Source organism: Pezoporus wallicus, unplaced genomic scaffold, assembly GCF_028554395.1.
Source record: "Pezoporus wallicus isolate ANWC-B61680 ecotype Strahan unplaced genomic scaffold, APGP_CSIRO_Pwel_v1 scaffold_3294, whole genome shotgun sequence".
Lineage (NCBI taxonomy): Eukaryota > Metazoa > Chordata > Aves > Psittaciformes > Psittacidae > Pezoporus > Pezoporus wallicus.
Window position 1 is genome coordinate 1,979,111 of NW_026635478.1, and position 20,478 is coordinate 1,999,588.

Consider the following 20,478-nt stretch of genomic DNA (forward strand, 5'->3'; position numbering starts at 1 on the left):
GCATGATGATGCAGGTGTTTTCTCTCTGGTTGCAATCCCCATCTTAATTTTTAGAAAAACTGGGGAAATGTCTGGGTTTATATGTTGTTTGAGCTGGAAGTTGGAGGTTGGCAGTCTCATCTATGGTGTTGCTTTTCTGCATCATGGAAGAGAAACAAGTAAAATTGGGAGAGCTCATGACTTTTGAGATGGATTTACTAATAAAAATAATTATTTTTTTTACACTCTGAAGTCAGGAAATTAAAAGATGCATGTTCATATGGCAACACTAGCTCAGTTGCTTAACAATAATAGATTATTTTTATTTTATATATCTATATTATTTTTTTTTAGATTTCTAATGCTTATTGTATTACCATTTGGCTTTCTCTGCATGAAAGAAATTCCCTTTCTTGCAAGGTGTACTTTGCCTTCTGTACACTGTTGATAGCTAAATGGTACTAATGATTAAAGGATGGGATGTACAGCTTGGCTAAGTTCAATTAGTAGAAGTAGGCTATAATTTCCTGAGTCTTGATTGTTGATGATATTGATGTTACCTTAATTTTAACTGTGTATATATTTTGAAATGTAAATATAAACCAGCGTATCTGAAAAGACAATCAAGTGTGAGGGAAATGTGCTAGACTTTGTATCCCTCCAACACAAAATACAAAAAGCAGGGGAAGAAGCAGCTAAGTGATTTGATGTCCTGTGCTTCACTCAGGTCTGTATCTCAGTCTTATCTGCCTCCCTTCTGTCACACACAACTCACCTATCTTTAACCCTCTATGCAAGTCTTATCACTCAGAATTATTATTTGCCAACATAATCGAAATTGTAGAACTGAAGTTTGTAAGTTAGAACTGGCACATAGTTTAACTGTGTGTATTTCTGCTCATGAGCTGTGCTGGCTAGTGGAAGCCAGACAGTGAGATCTTTTAGCCAGGCTTTTTAAGGCGCTTCTCTGAATTTTTCTGCACTTCCGAGGACTGAAGAGGGATCCTCAGCATTGAGTGTGCTGCCCTCTGCTGCTGCGTCTCCTTCTCGTTGTAGCCTCTGTTCACGGCGAACATCCCTCGCCCGGGCCAGGAGCCCCTTTGCAAGGCCAGGGCTGGTGGAGATGAGGTCAAGCCAGACCAGTGGCTGAGGATCTGCAAGGCGCAGGTGTACCTACAGCACAGCACGGGAAAGGGCCAAGGGCTGGAGCTTAAACAGCTCCTGAGCTGAGGGGCAGAGGCAGGTTACTGGCAGCTCTTCTCCCAGCAGCTGATCCAAGGTTGGCTAGAAGCACCTTAGCTGGAGCTGGCCTTGAGCACAGGCAGCTAAAGCCCGGGACAGGGGGGGGGGAAAGGCTGCGGAGTGCCCCTGGGTCTCCCTCAGGGCTCTGATATAATCTATCTCAATAGAGAAAGTGTATCTGTGTAAGTAGAGTTTAATGGCAGTCTTTGCCTTCCCCGCGGAGAAATGGTGTGAGAATGGGACCAGGATACATGGAATTGCCACAAGTGGGAAAAGGTCCCAGAGCATTTGGACTCTATTGGCCACCTTTGAAATGTATACGGTGAGACTTTCTATCATCAGCAGAGCAAGCCTGGATGTAAGCATTGCAGATCTGATGGCAATTCTGATCTTAGTGACCAAGGCTGTCAGGGGAGAGGGAGGAGGCGATGCCTTGTGTGGGATACTAGAAGCTAGAGGTGAAAGAAAAACTGAGTTGGAGAAAAGTCAACTTCTGAGAATGCCTTAAGATTCTCATGTCTTGTAATAGACTTGTAACTCTAAAACTTCTGCTTGGATTTCAGAAGAAAGCCTTCCATCCAAGTTTTTGACCTTTTTGCTGCTCCCTGAAATAGTAAATTTTCCCTTCTTGTCATAGCTGTGAAGGCTAACAATAGCTAATCAATGAGGAAGAGATCTGCACTTGATGATTTTTGTTAAACGGTGCAAGAAAAAAAGGAACTGAAAGTCAGTTTCTCCTGTGTTTTCATTGGAAAAAGAATAGCAAATAGACTGTGATGTAACATTATTAATATTGCTTATGGAAGAGGATATATTTCAACAAAGTAATTCCAGAGAATCAAAGAATATCGGCTAATTGAAGGTCAAGCAGATAAAAAATGTACCCTCGGGACTCTTTTTGTCCCTTATGTTCATCAGGTGGATGGTTACTTTTGGTTTTTCTCAATACTATGAGGTGATGCCTTTTATTTCCTACAACTTAGTTAAAGACGGTGAATTTCCCTTTTTAGAGCTACTTTTTTCAGCAAGGAAACAGACAAATATTAGAAAAGGACAGGTCTTAGAACTGTTATTTGAGTATCTTTCAGGCTCTGAGGAGGACCCCTGCAGTGTTGTATTCAGAGACATTTATTCACTGTCTTTTTATTCTTTTCTCAGACCTAAATTTCAGTTGTCAAAACTTTCTCCTTTCAGATATAGCAATGGAAAATTTTAAAGCCAAGGGAATAACCTTTGGCTTAAATTTAAGTGCATGTCTCTAGGGATTATAAACTCAAATCGACTACTTTCTGACCCAACAGATTCTGCAGGTTATACAATATAATTTAGAAATTCTTTTCAGAGGCAGCCTTGTCCGATCTGCCACCACACACATGCTAAGTAAGGGGAAAGAAGAAACCTCAGTACTTCAGACAGAAAGTTGCAGCTCTGTGTGTTGACATTCCCTTGCATTAATACCTCTCTTTCACCCTACGTCAGTTTGCATGTCTGTTGCAACAGGTGCTCGTTTTCATCTTTCTTGTACGCTGAGTTACTTATAAATATCTTGGCTTCATGGTAAACACTTTAGCTACAATTTTCCTTCCTTTGCTTTGGCTGGTGTGCTTTAGATTTCTTAGTTTTCCATGTGAAAAGAGGAGGTCATGGTAAAAACAGAGACAAGTCATCCCAAACTGATGTTACATGACTATTTTGTTGGCTGTGAGTACTCTGAGGAGCTGTGATATTAGGGGTGTATGTTGTTTATATATCTCTGTACAATAAAGGTATATGTATATAGTCCTGGTTGTGTCCTGCATGCACACACACACTCACGCACCCATGATCTTATCTGGGGGGAGGCCTTCTTAATTCATTTGATGCAACTTTTCTCCCGCACAAGAGGTTTCTGAAACCATGGCCATTCATGAAGATCATTAAATACTAAGGAATGCAGAGACCAATGTCCTTCTAGGTATTTATCATAATTTTAGTTTTAACAATGTTGTGTATACATTATATTCACCTCAGGAGAAGGACTTCTGTAGCATTGGCTGGTGTTGAATACCAGATGGAATGTGGCCTTCAGAGGTGGTGTGCTCCTGTTCCTCAGAAAGCTAGTGTTCTGGAAGAAGCTTTTCCCAGCCTTCAAGCTGCAGTGAGACAGCAGTCATGCAATACTTCCAAGGACTGGAATACTGTGAGGAGCACATGTTAAAATGCTTATGGGAATAACACATAAATGTCATTTGCTGAAAGCAGTTAATCAGTTCTTTTAACATATGCTGGAAAGGAGCAGGTAAAATAGCAGTTCAGCCCATCATGGACAACACAACAATGATTTACTATTTTAACAAACAAGAGAACTAATCCTATCCAAGTCTTCCCCTGCATCACACTGTGCAGTGTTGTTTGTTTTTGTTTTATTTTTATCCAGCATACACATTAAAAAGTAACAGAAACAAAAAAAAGCCCAACACAAACCCTCAAGGTCAGTCAGTCCAAACAATGGCAAGCAATACAAGCACATTTTTATACCTAAACAGAAAAAGAGTGGGCAAGCTCTTTCTCATTGTGCCAAGTAGCAGTCTGGCTATAATTTAATGCATTTGAAATTAAGTCTGTCTCTTCAGCTGAACATTTTTACTAGATCTGCAGAACAGACTGACAGACAGTGTGAGCAGATGCTTCTGGTTGGGTTGGGCATAGGAGATAAGTTTCTTTTCACTGGCTTTTCAGTCCAAGATCAACCTTTTAATCTTTGCACAGGACAGCAGCAGCAGCAAGCTTTAGGTGATTTCTGAGTGAGGTGTTGGACCAAATGAATCTACTGGTGTATCCTTGTAGGGAGCCTGTAAAGGCAGCTTCTGTTTAAAGATCTCTGCTTACTGCAGAATTGAAGAACAATTACGACTCTATATGACTTTAATCCCTCTCTCTTTCTATCCATCTCTTCATAGCCCCTTAAAAATGTTTCAAGGATTCTTTTAAATTTTTCACCCAGTAAGACACATGGTCCTTTTGGGATTTACAGCATATGAAATCAATACCTTGTTTCATATGTAGTACAAAGGAAAAGAGATTGTGGTTTAATTTTGTTTGTTTGTTTGTTTCTTTGTTGTTTTTGGGGGGGGGGGTTGGTTGGTTGGGGTTTTTTGGTTTTTTGTTTTTTTTTTTCAGTAAAAGAAGTGGTAGTAGCCTTTTTTTGCCTCCTACAGCCTCATGTGTGGGTGTTTCCTGGACAGTTCTAGTGGTAGGAAGCTTAGTCAATAGTCAAGTCATAAAGTCCCAGATCCCTGTTCTGATCACACAAGCAAGCCCTGACTGTGACAATCTTTTCCTGAAGAATATGGAAAATATATCTTGCAACCAGCCATTTATGAACTGGCATCAATCTTACTTCAATATATACCAATAAACAAGCACCTCCGGAATCACGAGACACAGTACAACCAAAAATATGTTTGGAATTATAGCTAAGTGTCGTTGACTGAAAATATTAGAGATGTGATTTATTATTGTTGATGTGTATAGCTTACGCTTAAATTTTCCTTTAAAACAGGAAATAATCTACAATCTCTGAAAAGTGATTATGCATACTTAAAATAAATTGAATTTGATGGAAAGGACCAAGGAGTTAAAGAAGAAACAAAAGTGTAGTTTAAAAATGTCCTTCTTGGTAGTTATCTATGTGAATGATTTTAATTTGTTCCTCTTTTTTTTTCCCTTTTTTTTCTTTTTTTTTTTCTAGAAGTTTTGTCATCTGGATTTTTAGTTCTTCCTGCTTCTTTCATATCTCAGCTGCTTTTTCAGCAAGAGTTTATGGCCTGAGAGCCAATTGCCTTTTTCTTCAATTATGGAAGCTGAAGGCAACTTTGCTCTAAGTACTTAACTGAAGAAGGACCATGCATGCTTTTTTGTTCCTGCCTAGCCTGCCAAGAGTATGGTGCACTGCGTAGAAGGGACAGCAGCTTCTTTGGTGATTTCATTTAACTAGCATCCTGGAGCAAGGGGGGAGCCAATAAGGAGATTATAGTACTCTGTCCCTTATTTAGGAAGGATTGTGATGGCCTAGTTTAGATTAAGAGGAGCACTCTTCAGTTTTCCTTTTACATTGACAAAAAAGATGGAGAGGTTTTGGTTGGTTTTGTTTCTTTTGTTTTGAGGTTTTGTTTTGGTTTGGTTTGTTGTTTTTTTTGTTTGTTTGTTTTTTTTTAAGAAGGATATTTAACATCTTCTGTATCACTTTTTCTGTTCCTTACAAAAAGGGGAAAGGATTTTTATTCACAAAGAAATCCCCTGTTTTCTACTCTTTCATCACTAAACGGTATTTTTCTCATTAATTTATTTTGAAAGAAATATATGTATGGTCACTGCAAGCTGATTGCTTGGCCTTTTGTATGCCATCTCTGTGAATCAGACAAAACATAGGTTTGAACAACAGTTACCGCTATTCGAATTCTAGTCTTTGTTTGCCCTTGTTTAATGTATTTGCCCAATGTGATATCTGAGTTACTGTTTTATAGAAGTCGGTCTATAAATAAAATGATTAACTATGGTGATAAAATTTTTAAGCAGGGAAGTATGTTTGAATTGCTCTTACAGTATTTGTGCTAAAAAGACAATCAGATGCTGAAGTTCTACCCTGAGATACTTGCTAAAGTGGTAGTGGGATTGAGTCTGGCTCTGACTTTTCAGAACATGCAGATCTTATGATTGAGTCGTGAAGGGTGAACTGTCATCTATCAAAGCTTAATTATTGTATAAGTTTATCTTTCAACTGTTCTCCTCTGATCTTCCCATACCAAAAGTCAGATATGTCTTGTGATGCATTTTATTGTCCCAGGAACAAATCCAGTGACGCCAAAGGAAGCTGTTGTTGCAGTTTAGTGATAGAATACAAAAAAGGAATGTGGTGATTATGTTATGAATATTGGTTATAAATTATGTTGTCTCATGTAAGCACTTGGGGCTTGTGTTGTCTTTTTCTTCCTATTGCATCATTTTTTCACAATACTGGAAGCTTGGCCATGTGCAGAAATTTTCTTATCTAAGGATACCAGCTGTTTACTGGAGGTTGAAACTAGTTATTCCTTTCTCAATCAATGTCTGTCACAAGGAGACGAAAATGTGTGTATGACTTGATTTGTTTTCGTAATGATGAATGTACTTTAGTTAGGAAATTGATTATAAAAATAGAAACAAGGCTTTGAAAAGCAATTTGAGGATACGGTGTAGATCTGTTATGATCATTTTAAGGCTAATGAGTATATTTCACATAGTTAATCTTTTCAGTGTTTAGCAACAATGTTAATGTGGGAAGCCAGTGTTGAGAGTAGGATGCATGCTTTGCTGATATACACCCAAATTATATGCTAACTCTTTAATGCATTATTTCCATGGAATGAGTACATAGAATGCAAATGTAAAGCCGAGACATTAATCTTTTTCAAAATACACAAATATCAGCATAGACGTGCGCTAATCTCATGCTGTCTTTGAACAACGTTGAGAGAAGATTTTGAATCGTTACTGGCTTAGAGGCATGAGCAACACTTTCAGAGTTGGGTTCTGTCAGGTTCAGGCTACCCTTGAACCATGTTTCAAATCCCAGCCTTGAAAGATCACAAAGTCTAAGCCAAAAGAAATGTTCCTTGTACCAAGGGAATGCTGCCTTAGACTGACTAAAATGGGGAATGGACTCTGTGTCATGCTATTCCTTCCAGTGGTCAGTGTTGCTCTGCATGAACTCTGGCCAAAATAAGGGGTTGTCCTCTGTGTAACTGTGAAAGAGCCTTCTACCTCCTGATAGCAATTATCTATTTGATGTTTGTTTTACAAACTCTATGAATATTGCCTAGGCAGGCCAGTTACTTCAAATTCCTTCAAGCCTTTGATTATGTTTTCAGTACCCTGCTGCCTTCTTTGATAGTCCTTCCACCAAATGAGGTAACAGAGCAGGTGTCATTAAAAAAAAAAAAAAAGTATATGGGAAAGTAAAATTATCTTGGTCTTAAGTGATGTTAATTTGCCTTTTAGCATGCTAGAATTTTAAACTTTTAAGTTCTCTTGGTTCAGTCTGGCTTTTATGCAATCTCATCTGTGGTTATTTTGCTCTCCTGATAAAATGTAAGAGGGAGGCAAGGGAGACAGTGACAGCAGCCCTGAGGAGGTGGCAAGTAAATCTTAGCATGATTCTTGCTTTCTGTGATTTGATTTAATCAAAATCAGTATGGAAATGCCTATATTTTCACTTTGAGCTTTATTACTAGCCCATGGAAAACTTTGCCATTTCATCTCTTTAGTTCACCTGGCATTTAATAAATGTGGCAACAACTCAACAAAGAAGGCATAATAAATGTGCCTTTCCATATCTTTAGTAGAAGATAGTGTAGATTATTAAAAGTTCAAATTTTGTTTAGAAGAAAACCCAGACAGCTGCTTCTTTATTCTAAATTCTAAGTATGTGCAAATATATACCACTTTACTTGGCTGAGAAGAACAATGAAATGTTGCTAGATTCTTTGCAGGTTAAGTCTATTTCCTTTCAAGAAGACCCCAGTGTAATCTCAACTTTCAGGGCACTGTTCTGAGATACTTGGATACATGCTGTGCAGCTTGGGCATGTAAGACCTGAGATGCCTTGAGGGTTTTTTTTGTTATATTGTTTGTTTCCAATTCTAGCAGGCCTGTTTTGACAGGCTGAGCGTAAGACTTCCTTGGTTGATGGGAAATGGGGGTGGCTGAAGATAATGTCAGGGGTGATGTGTTCATATTTTCTTACAAGTCTTATGTGTGATGTTGCCTCCAAAACATGTTGGAGAATTTAGATAATCTCACTATGTTTGCTTTTGCATGCAACTAGGGATCTGGTTATGTGTAAAAGAACTTAAACAGAGTTGTCATACTAACATGTAAATCATTTCTTTCTGGCGCAGCACCACTGTGGGTGTGTTTGTTATATAAATTGCCACAATGGAGTATATTTCAAATCCTTCAGCCCAAAGGCCATCTGTCATTGAAAGTGGCACATTCACCTGCTCATTTCTTCTGCATCAGTTTGTGCGCTGGACAGGGTACATCCAGATGAAGTTAACAACAGTAGCAACTCTTCATACAGCTGAGTTTGGAAAGACTTCGTAAATAAGTCACTCTTCAGTTGGGAGCAAACACCACAAATAGATCGCTCTTTCTATCCAAGAGAGCACCAAGCACTTTCTTTTTTCTTCAGAAAAGAGCAAACTACTTCCCTAAGGGATATTTTTCTACTCGGTGGAATACAGCATCACCTCCATGGTCACTTCTCTACTGTGTCTGATCTGCAGGTAACCCCAGAACTCTAATAATCAAATTGTCATCAAGTCCTTGGACAGATCTAGACAGAATTCAGTGTTTTTATAATTATCAATATTTATGTCTCCCGGTTTCCCTTCCACCTTTGTATTTCCTTGAACTCTAAGGAAGTGGAAGTAAGCAGGGCATGTCATTGACTTCTCTCAATGTTATTTGTCTGGAGTGGTTTTTGGCTTGAGAATATGTTCACATTTCTGTATTTGTCTAATTTTTCCTTGTTCTGTGTTTAATACAAACTGTTTAAGTTGTTGAAGGAGGAACTTGACAGTGTGGACGTGTGCTGACAGTTTGCTCAAAGAATTCCAGCTGTGGGTCAGAGATTTTTCTTTCTAATCAATGACAATGTACATAACCTTTCTGTCTACTCTAAATGTTCTTGTATGTAAAATGAGGTTTTACTTGCCTGCCTCACAGGCACGTTGAAGCTTAATTAGTGTAGGTAATAAATGCTAAGTATTATTTTAAAAGATCTAGTGTATCCTAAAATTATCAAGTTTTATCTTAATTCACAGCGTATGGGGTAAGGCTCAGTATTGATTGTCTTAGATTTTCACAAAGCTTCTCCTGAATGTAATAAGGGATTTAACAAAATAAAAACACTTATGATTTATCTTAAGAAAAAGCTAACTTGTACTTGGATAAAACTAGTAGAGCTTTACACATTATCAGTGTTCCTGATTAACATAGTCTTTGAAATGCAGATGTTGTACAGGTCTTCTCCTTCTGAAGAATATATGCTTGTTATTCTATTAACATATGTAAAATGTTTTTCTTCAGATATTTTCTTCAGTTATTTTTTTCAGGCTCCAGTATGAAGGCAAAATATCATTTAAAAACACACTCATTTGGCTTGCTTGCAACATTTCATAAGTAAAGACAAATTACACAGTAAAAATGCATTACATTTTTCTAGGGTGGGAGGACAGAGTAAAATGTTGGGGTTTTGGGGTGCCTGGTTTTATGCCTCATCATATTTAATCAGATGGGTATCAATCATGAAAGGCTCTATGTCTGAGATCCCTTTCTCAGCATTCCTTGGAAGGTGAGCACTGCATTTCTTTGTTTTGTCTTCTTTTTTCAGACCCATGGCAAATAGATCACATTTTTTAAAAATCAGAGGTACTGTTGGAAAATTCCATCAATAAAATGAAAAGATGCAGCATAGAAACAATGAGCAATGTGTTCTGCAAAGTTTACAGAACTCTATGAGGAGCTTTCTTGGCACCAGAAACTACAGATACTTCATCTATACTTACTGTAAAGTTAGCTCTGTGTGTATATGTGTTGAATGTGATTTTCCTTTTTTAAATGCTATTGTTCTTGTACTTCTTCTTGAGGCCACTTCTTGCTATTATGGTATATAATTAAAATTTACTTTAGTCAGGGATTCCAAGCAAGTTCCTCCCATGGATTCTTCCGATCTAAAGGTTGGTCCTAAGCTCCAAGATGATGTGGTTGAAAGTGTCATTCTTTTGCTGCAGTGTAAGCTTCTTTGGTAGTGTTAAAAATCTTTGTAGGTATCTTGTCAAGACTGTGATTTTCCCAGGAGCTAAGAATCATCTTAAATCATAAATAAGCTCTGCTTTCACTGGTAAGAACATTTTTGCCCTTGTCTGTGTAAATACACAGCAATATATAAAAAAACAATAAAATAAAAGAAACCCCATTTTTCTTTATCTTAATCCTCCAGACATTCTTCTCAGCCATGAAAAAGGGCAGAGGACCAAATAACATCATAGGTGTGGATCATATTGCTGGATGACCTTTCAGAAAATTCTCAGGTATTAAGGCAAGGGTTTAATGTGTGTATTCTTGCTGACGTGCCAAAGTTGGTTGTTGTTGGTTTTAATGTGTATATTGTAGTAACTACAGATAGTTGCATTCACAGCTGTAGCAGATGCATGTATCAAAGTAGTCATGCATAAGCACACTCCCATCTAATGTGCAAATAGATACTGATAACGTGTAGATAATGTGCAAATAGTTGTCTTCTAGCAAAAATTTGCAATGTCTGAAAACAGCCTTTTTACAAAGAATGGATAAAACGTGTTTGAGGATTTTCTGTGTACACAGTTATGTCTCCCCATGTATTTGAAGGGAAAAATCTCTGTGCAAATTTTCTACTGGGCTGGCATAGGCAGTTAGTTATCTCCTCAGTTAAGAGCTGGCACTCTTCTGGATGCATCTGATGCTTTCATTCATTAAGGAAGATTCCCAGCAAACAGTTTCATATCTGCATATTTTAGCAAGTTGGGAATGTCACTGAAAACAAATCATCGAGGAACTTCTGTATTCTCTAACACTGGCCCAAGTAAAATTAGTGTTCAGCTGTCCTTTAGGAGCTTAGAACTAGCTCCCAGTGCACCTTCTGTTTTGGTAATTTCTTTTCTTGTTAGGAAGCAAGTGACTTCTTATATTCCACGTACTGTATAAGAGAAATATCTTTGTGATGTTAGAGATAATCTAAAAAGCTGCCTTTTTTTTTCCCCAAATACATATATCAAGATCTCAGTGGAGACGTTTGTTTTTTCTGTCTCAGGAAATGCCTGATACCCTATATAGGGAATTCCTAATGCTGCATAAGTGCCTATCTTTGATACTGGCTGGTAGAAAATAGACTTCTGAATTCTAGCTCTGGTGGGTAAGTAAGTCAAGAGTTCATGACACAATGAAATGGGAGGAAGATGCATTGGGGGAAGTTCAGATTGCACATTAGGAAAAGGTTCTTCAATGAGAGGGTGGTTGATCACTGGAACAGCCTCCCCAGAGAAGTGGTCACAGCACTAAGCCTTAGTATTGTTAGAGTTCAAGGAGCATCTGCATGACACTGTTAGTCATATGGTTTAGTTACAGGTAGTCTAGTGAATTGGACTTGATGATCCTTATGGGTCCCTTCCAATCTGAGATATGCTGTCATGCAATGATTTAAGAGAGCAGAGGTTTTGGCTGATGGAACTATGACTGTAATTTTTAAAACATTTTGTATGTCACATCTCAGGGTAGGTTGCAGATTTTCAGTCTTTGAAAAAGCACACTTGGTGTGGAGGACAGGACAGTCTTGGACAGTCTGAGAAAGTAGCAGGTTTTTTCCCAGGAAGCAAAAATTAAGAAGACATTAGGTGAAAGAAATAAAGGATGTTTCTTTTGTTTCTTAAAGTAGAATATGGTCCCTCACTATGTGTCCAGGAATGACACTGACAAAGTACTTTTCATTTCTTTTTGTGGGGTAGTTTGCAAGGTGATACAGGGAAACTCAGAATGATATATTCTGTTTCTTTGGTACCTAATCTGTTCCCCCCTTTCCTTACCTGCTAGTCTGGAGGATGAAGAGAAACAGTCTCCTTGCTGAAGAATTGTTGAGGAAGGAGAATTCTCTTTGGATTTTTTTTTTTTAAACTATTTATTTTAATGAATAACTGTGAGATCTAAAAGTATTAGCCTCTCTGCCTAAGCCGAAAGACAAACAGTGTCTGCGTGAGGTCTGCCTGCACAGTGTGTGTGTGGGAAGGACTGGCACACTCTGAGCTTGACCTGTTTTTCTTATTTGATGAAGAGAATGAGCGAATGTCCTGGATGCCCATCAGCTGCATGACTGAAGAATCATTTATACTGAAAGAGATTTAACTAAAAGCATATAGCAACAAATATTCACTTCCTTTAGTTAGCACATTCCTGCTGTATTGAAGAGTTTTCTCCAAGGAGAGTCTATGCAGAGCTGTGTGTAAAGGAGCATGAAGTTCTTTTTTAACTTAGACTGTTAGTCAACTCTTCATTTCAAATGCCCTGTTTAGTCTCTAATGGTAAAAAAAAAATACTTAGTTTGTGTTTTCTTTCTAGAAAAATAATTTCCCGAGGGTTCCTTGCTTAGAGAAAGGCAGTGGATAAATTCAACAGTTTTATGCAATCCCCAGAAAGTCAGTTGCCTTGTGAATCTCGCAGAAACCGTTAGAACATCTTGTATATGTAAAGTTTGGAAAGAAAGTCCTATGAGAACATCATTTAGTGTTTCTAGGTAGGATGAAACTGGCTTCAATGATTTTTGTATTGTAAAGGATTTCTCATCCTTACTCTTCTAAGACAAAACCTTTTCATATGTTTTTATTGATGAGTTATTTTTAGACAACCACAATGTTTTCTCCTTGTGGTGTAGAAATTCTTTTAAAGTAATTGAGGTTTTGTATGTGTGCATGCAGGTTTGTAAAATAACTATAATGTTTAAAAAAGGGAATGTGAAAAGTCATAACTCTATTGGAAAGTCAGGGTTCTAATCACTCATGTTTAGCATGGGTTATTATTTTTATTACCAGCGCATGAAAAATCTGCACAAAGAAAATATTTATCGTCATAAGTCAAATGACATTGACTACTTGAATGTAGTGCTTAACTGGCTGATTAAATGACCCTTGAGATTGTTGTGGTGGAAAACAGGTATGAAGAATAGGTCCAGATTCTGTCAGGTTTGCTATGACTGGTAGTTTGGTGGCTGCTTACCAAGGGGTAACAGGACCTTCAGGACCTTTGCTAGCCCACCCTCTTGTCCCAGGGAAGCATCAGCTGTACCTGCATCTTTCCCAAAACTGCGGCATCTGTCCTTATTTTGGCCAGGACCACTTGCGGAATATGTCAGCAATCAACGTAATCTTAAGAACTGTCTGCTTTTTATTTTCAATCTCTATTGGTAATTGATTTACATTTAGTTCTTCACTTAAACCATGCTGCAAGCTCTTTCTTTCAATAAACTTTATCAGCGGTAATATTAGCATACTTTATGCTCGCAGGCAGTGCCTGTTTAGTAGATGTGAATGCCTAACAATTGATTTTAATACCCCAACAGCAAAAGTCAGTTATATAATTCCCCTCACAAATAGATGACAATAAAATAGGAAGTTTGATAGTTTCCTGTAGACAATCTGTTTAGAAATAAAAAAAATTCATTGTTCTAAATACATCCAAAAGAATGTTGTCTGATTTTCTCTTTTTTTCTAAATTATCTGTTTAATTGTACTGTATTCTCTAGGTTTTAAAAATACTTGTCCTTGTGAATTTTGCATTAAGTTTGCCAATTTTTTATGAAAATAAGGAATCTTGTTATTTTTACAGTCACCTGGAAAACTTCCAGCTCAAAGATTTTTTTTATTTTATTTTTTTTTTATACTTTTGTCACTACATGATATCAATTCAGTATTTTTAGTAAGTTAGACCATTTCTGACTTACAAGAATAGAAACTTTCATGAGACTGGAACAACTGGCTAGGGTTAACCATGCACCCACTTTCCCTTAGGCTGGATGAAAGAAGGATAAGGAAATACTGTGCTTGCGTTCTGCAATCCAAAGACTACATTTTTAAAGGCATGATTACTGAATAGAAGTGTTTACTTAGCTGAGTTCTGCTTTGTTAAGGATACAACTGTCTCATTTGTTTAGCAAAGGGTTAAATAGAAACTAATCCTTTAGGCTTACTTTGAAAGGTGGTTATCTTTCCAGCAGGAGAGAGCATTGTTTGTTTTGCCAGACACTGTAATTGTTCCTTAAGCCATCAGGCTCTCTAAAAGAATAAACTTATTAGAAAGAGGAAAAATATCATTGGCATAAGCATTGTCTTTAAAAGGTTCAAAAAAAAAAAAAATAGAAGTGCTTTCATTTATGTCTAACTAGCATAGGCATTTTGCATGATGTAAGCTCTATTAAAGCTTTGTGTGTAACGAGTGTTCTAATAGAAGTATCATAGGTTATGGGAAACAGAACAGTAGTATGTTTGCCTCAAGTTAATTACATTTATTCAGATGAAATACTACTGTACTCTTCAGGACAAGCAGAGAGAATACCAAAACCTATTTTAGCCAGCATTTATCTGTTTCAATTATTTTTGACAGTGTGTGTTGCATGTGTGCTTTAGCTACAGTGCCTTTATATCGACAGTTGGTAGCACAAGCCTTTTAAAGCACAAAGGGTAGCAGTACTTCAGCCAATCTGTGATAAAAGGGAAAAAATGAAATCACTATGGAAACTGCAGGAAGAATCTAAAAGCTTTCTTTATAAAGTAAACGTCTGATGTTTGTGACTGCGGGGGCAAAAAATTCATAAATCTGTACGATGCTATCATTTCTGATTTGTTATCGCAGCAAATGCCAAGTCTAAGCAGTCTGACCTTAGCCTTATTAAGTGCTTTCTTTTCAGATACAGTTGTTATTCGACAATAGAGAGACTGTAGTGCTGCAAGGGGGAAAACTAATATATTTAAAATGCGTGTGTGTGTCTGTGCGCGCCTGTGTGTGTGTATATATATAACTATCCATCTTCTTTTCCCTGTGAAGCTTATGGAGTTGGGAGAACTGAATGTGGGAACTCAGGGACTACTATTCTGAGCACAATTGAGAAAACTATGTTTCGTCCCATTGCATGCGTCTGTCTTTGATCTCAAATTGAAAATCTCTGAGCCTCTTCCTCCAATCCAAAAGCAAATAAATACTGAGAGAAAGAAACCTCTCCTCTCAGCACATAGGGCCTCCGCGACTGAAAAATGAAGGTGGCTGTAGGAGCTCTCTGATGAACCTGTTTGGACAACAGACAGCAAAAAATACCTGCCTCAGCGGAGCAGTTTAAGAACACTGCAGAGATCCTCAGACAGTACAGAATATCTTGGCTCACACAGGCCACTCTCTTTATCTCAAAACAATACCAGCCAAGCTCCTCTGTACCTACAACTGAAGAGCTGCAGGAACAGGAAGACAGTAACTAATACAGCTTTTAAATTTCAATCTCCTTGTTTTATTAAAAAAAAACAAAACAAAAACTAAACAGAAAAAAAAAAAAAAACAGAAAAAAACCCTAACAAAACACCAAAAAGAAAAAAGACATGCGTTCTAAGCAAGATAAAGTATCTGGTAAGTATTCTTATTGCATTCGGTTGCTTTAGCTTGAAAATTATTTTTATTCATAACTCTCTGCTGTGAACAAGATTAGGGCTTGAATGAGAGTGTTTTTTTGTGAAGTTTTTTAGTTGTGGAAAAATGCAATACCTATTTTTGCACTTCCAATTTTGATAGCTTTTGGGTTTCTTTGTTTTGTTGTTGTGCTGTAGTTAGTGTATAAGCTTTGCAAGTCTGGTGTTCCAGCATGCTATAAAGAGCACTGTTTTTCTTAGACTTTTTGAATACAAACATGTCTGGTGATAATACATACTATTGTATACAAAATAACAGGCTTTTGTACAGCAGTTTTAAAATATACTGATAATGACCCAAACCAGGCAAGAACTTTCTAAGTGTTTCAAGCTCTCAAAACATTGTGAATATTTTAACTTTTATGGATCAAGTTTATGTATAAAGGTTTAATCTATGACAGTGACAGGATGAAATTATTTGTCTTTAAGTGTGAGAGATGAGAAGAGTTCTTGATTATATTCACATTTCATGGAGAATTCTACTATATTGTGTGCTTATGTTAGTAACAGTAAGGATTTCAGGTTAACTGTAGAAAAATACAGTTCTTGCAAAAGCAGGTCAGTCAGCAATAAATATAAATCCTAAAGAAGGTATAGTTTGACATATTGGCTTCATTGCAGTTATTTATATGTATAATGAAACCCAATTATCTGTGGAGAAAATTTGACTTTGTGGAATGGAATTAAATTGCTTTTTAAAGGCTTTTTCTTAAACAGCCCTAGCTGGAGGGAAGTCCAATAACATTTTTAGCTCTGAATTGTAATGACTTTGCACATTAATAAATCATGTTGTGTTCTGACTTCTATCAAAAGATTCCAAAGAAGAAAACTATCCATGGCAGGTTGAAGCTACAGGGGAAGTCCTGACTGGTTTTTCTTCATCCAGCTACTTACGGCTTTTTGAAACCAGCAATTCCTGTGGATCAGTGCTTAAAGAGGTAGGTCCAAATCCGTATGATCCTATGAAAACAATTGGTAAACATAAATTCATGCTAACAAGTGAATTGTCAAACTGGAATATCTGTAATGTAGTCTAGCTACTTAAACCAATGTTCTTAAAGAACCAAGGGGAAAAATTCTATTAATGTTCATCACATTTAGGGGGGTGGGGGTGTTGTTTTGAGGGGTTGGGATATTTTTGTGGGTTTCCTTTGTTTGCTTTAATAAGGAAATACCTTGTTCTCTTTATCCTATTTAACTCTTGTCTTGATATGGAACTGGGTACAAGATTAATTTAGGAAGTAAACTTTTTCAAAAGAGATGGTTTAATTTCTCAACAATGTGAGAATATGCCTGTTGCTGTAATTCATGTACTACCAGTACTACCAGCTAGCTAGGTAAGTTTCTGGGCTTAGTGTTGAATGGAGGGAGGTTTTGTACAGTATGTATTTGGGATTCAGAATCTGAAGTCTTACAAAAGAAAAGCGTTTATTTGAACACTGGTTTGTCTGCTGATGTTAGCGCTAAAGTAATCAGGGAAGGGGGAGAGTGGGAAAAGATACTGTCAACTTCTAATTTTTCCTAAAAGATCATGTATCAAAAGTATAATCTGTCAGAGGAACATGAACTGGTGAAATGTACCTCTGGTGCTGGTTTCCTATGTTATTATGGAGAGTGTTTGTAATTATCTTGCTGAGTTGTAATCCCTGACATTTGCTTTCACAAAGCATCTAGTGAAGAATGCAATACCCTAATTATCTTTCTGTGAAAGAGTTGTGGGGGAAGACAGGGAGGGGGAGGAATTGTGCTCTTTAGCACAGCTTTTTAAAGAAAAGCTATTTCATTAATAAAAATTTTGGGAAAACTAAGGATACCTTATCAACTGTAATTCCTTATTGGCTTACATTACAGTGTACAAACGTAGTTGAGCATATGTTAGTTGTAAGTTCTTTTCTAAACTACATGCTGGACTTTCCTACATCCTAATCAAAACAGGCACTGGCTCCAGTCTAAATATTTTTATACCTTTAGCTTTGGTATCTTATGTTTTTCAGTATTTTCTGAGATACAGGAAGTCTAGTTATCACATTTTAAACAAATATATTCTGTTTGAAAGCAACAAAAAAAAAAAGCCCAGTGCTTTCTCATATGATGATTTACAGTAGCTTTTATATTAAGGAAATGAAGATCAAGAATAACAGTGAGTTAAAATTGAATTAGAGCTCATGAAGATCCCCTTATGTTATATTCTTTTATATGGGGAAGTAGCCATAAACAATGTGAAGTTTTAAAACTGATTTTTAATCACAGGAGAGCTCACTTTTTATGGATAGGTTTGTCCAAAAGCTGAGGCAAAAGGTTAATTGAGGTTGCATACTTGAATACATTATGTGCTTTTCACCTCTGTAACACAGTTGCTGGAACGCTGTGCTTTTCTTATATCTGAATAAGTTTTAAATACAAAGGTATTTACTAAGGAATCATTAAAATGGAATCTCCAAAGGAAACTGGATACACGATACCAGTATGTGGCTTTGTTCACCAAAGTGGGGCTGTGTGGGTTAGCTGAAAGAAATGATTCCAGCAGTCTGTTCTCAAGCATATTTCTCAGATGCAGGATTGTTCTACAGGACATACCTGGCTTTCTTTATGCTCTCCTTTTGGTAAATCAATTCAAACTGTTCAAATATCACATGGTACATGAGACTAGTTATCCAATGCTTTGCCCATAATGCCTGCTTTTATTAGATGAGCTGTACAATTTTCATATATTAAAAAAAAAGAAAGTAAAAAATCCTTGCTTTTCTTCCCCCTTAAGCAGCTCTGTTTTCCTTCTCTCTCTGTGCTTCTGTGTTTTTGTTGTTAACCCCCCCCAAACCAACCATTAGAACCAATAGACAAACATCACCCTTTACATAAATCCCATCATTTGTACTTTATAACAAGGCATCTTATTACCAGTGACTTGGGGTAGACTTGTCAGGGAAGAATGGCCATCTTCCTGCTCAAAGGTGACCTCCAGAGAGTGCAGAAAGTCTTTGGGCAGAATACTTCCCTCTTGTCTCAAAACTTGAAGAGAGTTGTTTCCCTCACAGACACAGCCTGGGTTTCTTTCTGTAAAAGCAAGGAGGGTGTTTGAGGCAGAGGTCATGCCTTCTTAGCAAGCGTTGACTTCTCTGACTTCCCACAAGCTGCCATGCTCTGACATGAGCTCCCCGCAGAAAGTTTTCCTTCCTTTTCATTCTTGCATAAACTGATGTTTTTTAATGCTGCGTTGTTTTTGAACGACGTGTGTGTTCATGTAGCTACCAAACCGGCAGCTGATGAAGATGTAGCAGGTGTTGGAAGATGTACGGGAGGCTCAGTTCAGGGTGAAATATCCCAGGGTATTACACTGAGGAAGGCCTAACCAGTCATTTTTGAAATCGAATATGACTGTGCTCAGGAACCTGTCACGTGGTCCTTGGTGGGACCTCAGACCATTCTTTTCACAGCACAGTATCCCTGGTCTCCATTTTGCAGTGGTATTTGTGTGCTGGGTAGGGTATACATTACCAGGCAGGAAAACGTGTACTCCACAGCCTTTTGGTGATACGGCTTCATGGCCACATTGTCATTTGCAAGGGGCTGGTACAGCTCTTTTTCACTCTACACTAACTCAGGGGATCTGCCTGGTATGTATTTCCCCAGCAATTTTTTACTCAGTTTAGTGACAACAGTTTGCTCAAAACAGAAGGGAACAGGTGCAGAATGCTTTAGATTTTGTAATAAATTATTTTTTTTAATATATGAAAACTATTAATTGTAAATATATTTATGATTGAAAGTTGTTTGGGTTTTTTTCCCTACATGATGCCAGGCATTTACATAAGCTAAAAAGTACAGTCCTATGGATATCTCTGTCTTTAAGAGCTGGTATTCCATTTGACATGAATGAGATACTCTGGAATTAGACAGGACCAGTGCTGAATGCAGTGTCCTGGTTCTTTAAAACGCATTGGGTAGTCTAGAGGTATTCTGCCACACAGGGTGACTTACACTGAATAACCCTTATTTCCTTTCCTGCTTGTCTGCCTGTTTTCTTGTTGGACTGGAAGAATTTTGAAAGGCACTGGATGCTTGGCATTTTTTGTATGAGTGTAATTAAATTGTCAAACATGCAGAAAAGGTTGCTTTGAAACACTATAAAGTGACCATTGGCAAGTTTCAAAATAACTGACATGCGGAGTTTTTAACATGGCGTTTTGAAGTTGCTGATAAAGTGATTATTTATGGAATGGGTAGGGAGGCTTCTCTGAATTGATAGGTTCTGCCCGGTTAAAATACTGGTTTTGATGTTATGTCTCTGATTTAGCAGTCTGAACTGTTTTTAAAAACCCTACGTTTTATAAATCTAATTTTATTGCTATGTGAAATATTTTCTGGTAATCTTCAACCTTTACAGCTTAAAATTCCCTTGGAACAATCCAACCCACCCACCCTAAGGCAAGTATACCCATACACATACGCATCTTTCTGCAACCTGCTTGAGATGAAGTTAAGATTGGCTTAAATAGAAGGAGAAAAGTGTTTTAAAGCTGAAGTCTTACATATAGGCTGAGCTTATACAATACTTATACAGAATGCAGAATCATTAGCTTTTCATATAATAATGCATTGCTTCCTGAAAGTCCAACACAGAGTGTAAATGTGAGGATATTTTGTCAAACAGCTTCATTGACTGTGTCTTTCTGAATAAATTCTTAAGCTCCATGTCATATAAAATAAAAACACCCACCTTTTTGTGCAGGTAAAATCTCCTCATTGAAATATAAAACTGCTGCAAGACTGAAATGAGTATCTGCTGCTTCTTATGCCAGATAATTGGCTATCTACTTGCTCTAGCACAATTTTCTGTTGGAGACACTAACTCCATTTCCAGTCACTGCTGAGAACTGAATTCTGATGGAAAAACTGCTGAAGCATTTGCACTAAATTGCTCTGTTTCTTAATACCTAGAATATTTGAGCAAAGATGCATGTTATATATTCAAACTGTTTTA